Source organism: Capsicum annuum, chromosome 7 (assembly GCF_002878395.1).
Source record: "Capsicum annuum cultivar UCD-10X-F1 chromosome 7, UCD10Xv1.1, whole genome shotgun sequence".
Lineage (NCBI taxonomy): Eukaryota > Viridiplantae > Streptophyta > Magnoliopsida > Solanales > Solanaceae > Capsicum > Capsicum annuum.
In genome coordinates, this window is record NC_061117.1 from 25602816 (window position 1) to 25607143 (window position 4328).

The 4328-nt window shown below is 32.8% G+C and overlaps 1 long non-coding RNA gene across 1 annotated transcript; it reads left to right on the forward strand.

The window, feature by feature from the left end:
- Nucleotides 1-2122: 2122 nt before the first annotated feature.
- Nucleotides 2123-2705, forward strand: LOC124885503. The gene is made up of 2 exons (XR_007042614.1): nt 2123-2464; nt 2563-2705. It is a non-coding gene; the product is annotated as an uncharacterized LOC124885503 (long non-coding RNA).
- Nucleotides 2706-4328: the final 1623 nt, after the last annotated feature.

A 4328-nucleotide genomic window follows, 5' to 3' on the forward strand; every position in this document is an offset into this window, starting at 1 on the left:
TATCATTTTCGTTGAGATTATTAAATTGTATAAGTTTCAAAATTATCGTGAAGCATGCTTTCTCAAGCTGGGTTTATTTTATTTTATCATCAATTTATTTACGTCGATTATTAATAAGAGTTTCTTTCAGAGTCTTTTAATTGATATGCTTATATGGGGTTTTCATTTACTGGTTTAATAGAATGGATACTATTATATCTATCTAAACGAATGCAGCTCTTAACTAAATGTTAGCTTCAATTCCTAATTTATTTTCTCACTTGATCTCTTGGATTAATTGATATGTTTGAACTAAAATTGTTGTCAGTTATAGATTTAGTTCAAAAATCAAAAGGCCCATGTGTTATTGGTTCAAATATTGTTCCTTTTAGTATTAAATTTTTTTAGCCTAATCAATTTAATGTGAAGTTGAGTGAGATGGTTTAAGAATTCATTCAAGATTCGTCTCAATAAAGAAAAATAAAAAAGGGAGGAAAAATTATTCCTCCAAAGTAAGCAAGATTAAGTCATATGTCGCAAAGGAATGAGTTAGGTTTTTAATCTCAAGAAAATTAAAGTTTAACGTTACAAGAGAAAGTTAACGATGAAGTTGGAAAGCCTGCTACCGACCATTCGTTATAATAGAATTTAACATACCATTTGAAGTCGTTCGAATAGGGTTGGGTAGATTCTAAACCTATTAGGTGCTTATCTAGATTTGGAAAAAATGGGACGATCCATAAAGGCCTCCAAGGCATGAGAAATATATCCAAACTCATGGCATGATCAGAAAGTACTGCTACCGGCAAGCCACACATTAATATAATTAATTAATTTAAAATAAATAAAGCGGGATATAAGTAAGTTTTAGGCTAACAAATCCTCTATATCCAAAAGATTAATTTAAGCCAGATACAAGTCATTAAAACGACCGTGCTAGAACCACGGTATTCGAGGGGTGCCTCACACCTTTCCCTCGGTCAATAGAATTCCTTATACAAATTTCTAGTTTGCAGACCAATAATAAAGAGTCATTTCCTTTTGAATGGGGATTCAATAAGGTATCTTGGAACACCCAAACTCAATTTCAAGTGGCGACTCTGTAAACAAAATAATCTCTATTCAAAACGTCAATTTAATTGAAAAAACTCATTTTCTCTAAAACCAACTCCCTAGCGGGGTTGGATGCGGTAAAATTAAGGGTGTGACATTCCCGCATATGTAGATCTGTAGATGCATTACAACCATCTATCTTATCATGAGCTTCATAAAGCGTGAGACCATTCTCCATCTTTATTCCGATCAAAATACCATCGAATTTGTTGCAAGACTTGTGGGGTTTAGAGAAAAGTTGAAATCAAAATTTTTGTTTCTACAAACAGTAACTGCTGCTACTTGCTTCTTCCTTGAAAAAATAGGGATTTTTGTTTCTACAAAAGTAGCTGATGCTACTTGCTTACCTTAAAAAGAGAGTGTATAGAGAAAGTAAATTGGTAAATAAATATTTTTTTATAAAATTTATTTAAATATATAATATTTTTAATACATCGAATCAAATATTGCATAATAAATAATGTCTGCATAATTAATACCAGCATTACTAATACTTGCATTAATAATGCAAATATTACTAACATACCTTATTCAGCATTAATCTTATACACTCTATCAATCGACCTCTTAATGAATATGTATTATACTTTATTAAATCACTTAACCATGATAAATTATATTAGTTTGATCTAAACATCAAGTGAATAAATTTTTACCGACTTGAACCTCAATTATTGGCTCTTGTTAGATACTAACATGTTTAACACATGTTCTACTAAATAGGACCACTAAAAATGACAATAGGATCACTAAATATGAAACAAATAGGACCACTAAAAATGACAATAGGACCACTAAATATAAAACAAACCAAATTAAATTTTAAATTATTGTTGATTAGTGTACTGTTATGCATATATCGAAATAATAAAGGTTCCCTAGCTTCCTAAACATGAATTTTGGTTACTTGGTGAGAGTAGGACCAGTATTGATATATACATATCAATTTTTTTTTCCATTTTTTGTATTCTTCCTTCCTATATATATCTCACGAATCAACTTACTCGGAAATTTAATAACCATACATGATTAAGACGTTATGATAATGATAAATCTATAAATACAATGTAATTTTTTTTGGCGAGGGAATCTCAAATGGCACCTTTCGGATAAGGCTGACTTCGCCAGTGGTCGGATGGGGATTCTCCATCCCATACATTTATTTTTTGTTATAAGCTTCCTCTATAAATAGGTTTATTTGAGGACCTTATTTATATATATAAACCAAATAAGAACATCATATTATATAGCTATCTATGCAGTATAAGAGAATCAGTTTATGGTACTCCGTACTGATAAGGTTGAAGCTAGAAACCTAGTTTGAAATGTTGGATGTTTTGTGGGCTATTGTTCAAATTCTTAATCCATTATGGTAATTAATTAAAACTCTCGTTACTTTGTTACTTGTGTTCTGGCGAATGGATTCTAATGTATTCTTGCGTTTTCATTTTCTTTTTTGTGCCATATTAGAAACGGTAGCTTGAAGAAATTGGTGCCATATCCAACATTAATATGAGATACCTTAAGTATATTTGATAACATTCATATTAATATTACTTTTTTCTTGGGTTTAATTATCAATATTACTTGAAAAGAGGCTTTCCACTCGCTAATCTTTTCGCAAGTACCAAACTTATCATTATCTACAAAATTAACCGGAGTTGTATATTAATGTTTGGTTTTATGCCATCAATTTTGTTGAGTCACCCCCCTAATTAGTTAGTTACCATATCGAATTAGAAATTAGGAAAAATTGCCAAGGGAACATCAACCTTACAAAACAATATGCGATTTCGAGAGGATTTGTAAGCATGTTGCACATACGAAGCTGATAAATGGGTTAAATATAGAAGAATAACCAATCCTACTTTTTGTTAGGGTGAAAAAACGATAAACTCCATTGATAAACATTGAACCAAACTAGAATTCATATCTTACTTTTCTTTCACTTCGGCTACTAAGGAAGATTTTGAACTATTTTGTACCCACATACTACCCTCAGCTGAATTGACCAAACGAACACCTAGCCTGGCAAGATGATAGACTTCCTAAACTAGTTTCTTTTTTTCATCCTAAACATGACTCACACTACCCATGGACAACCTACTAAGGGCATCTACCATTACATTGGCCTTGCCCGGTTGATACAGAACACTCATATCATCGTCTTTTAAGAACTCTAACCACCTTCTCTAGCGCAAGTTCAAATCTTTCTAGGAAAATACATACTTCAAACTCTTGTGGTATGTGAACATATCAACATTCACCCCATACAGATAATGCCTCAAAATTTTCAAGGCAAACACAATAGTTGTTAACTCAATATCATGGGTAGGAAAATTTCTTTCATGGGACTTAAGTTATCTAGAGGTATAAGCTATGACCTTACCTCTCTGTATCAAAACACAACTCAAACCAACTCTAGAAGCATCACAATAAACAACAAACCCATTTGAACCATCTGACAAGGCTAAAACTGGGGCTGAAGTGAGTTGAGTCTTCAACTCCTGAAAACTCTTCTCACAAGAATCTGACCACTTAAACTTGACTTTCTTCTAAGTCAATTTGGACATGGGGGATGAAATAGATGAAAACCCTTCAACAAACCATCGGTAATAACTGGCCAGTCCTAAAAAACTACTAATATCAGATGGAGAGACAGGTCTAGGCTAGCTTCTTACTGCTTTGGTCTTTTGGGGATCCACTCTAATACCATAACCGAAAATAATATAACCAAGAAAAGCTACTGACCTTAGCCAAAATTTGCACTTACTAAATTTGGTGAACAATTGATGGGCTATAAGAGTTTGTAATACTATTCTGAGGTGGTCTGCATAATCATTTTTGATATGGGAATAAACAAAAATATCATCGATGAAGACTATGACAAACAAGTCCAAGTACTATTTAAACACCCTATTAATCAAGTCCATAAAGGCTACTGGGGCATTTTTCGAACCAAAGGACATGACTAGAAACTCGAAGTGACCATACCAGGTTTGGAAAGCTATTTTGAGGATGTCACATTCTTTTACTCGGAGTTGGTGATAGCCTAATCTGAGGTCTATCTTAGAAAATTAACTGGCACCCAAAAGTTGGTCGAACAGGTCATCAATTCTAGTAAGTGGGTATTTATTTTTTATGGTGACTGTGTTCAACTGACTGTAGTCAATGTACATTCTAAGAGAATCGTCTTTCTTACACATGAATAGGACTGGTGCACCATATGGGGAAAT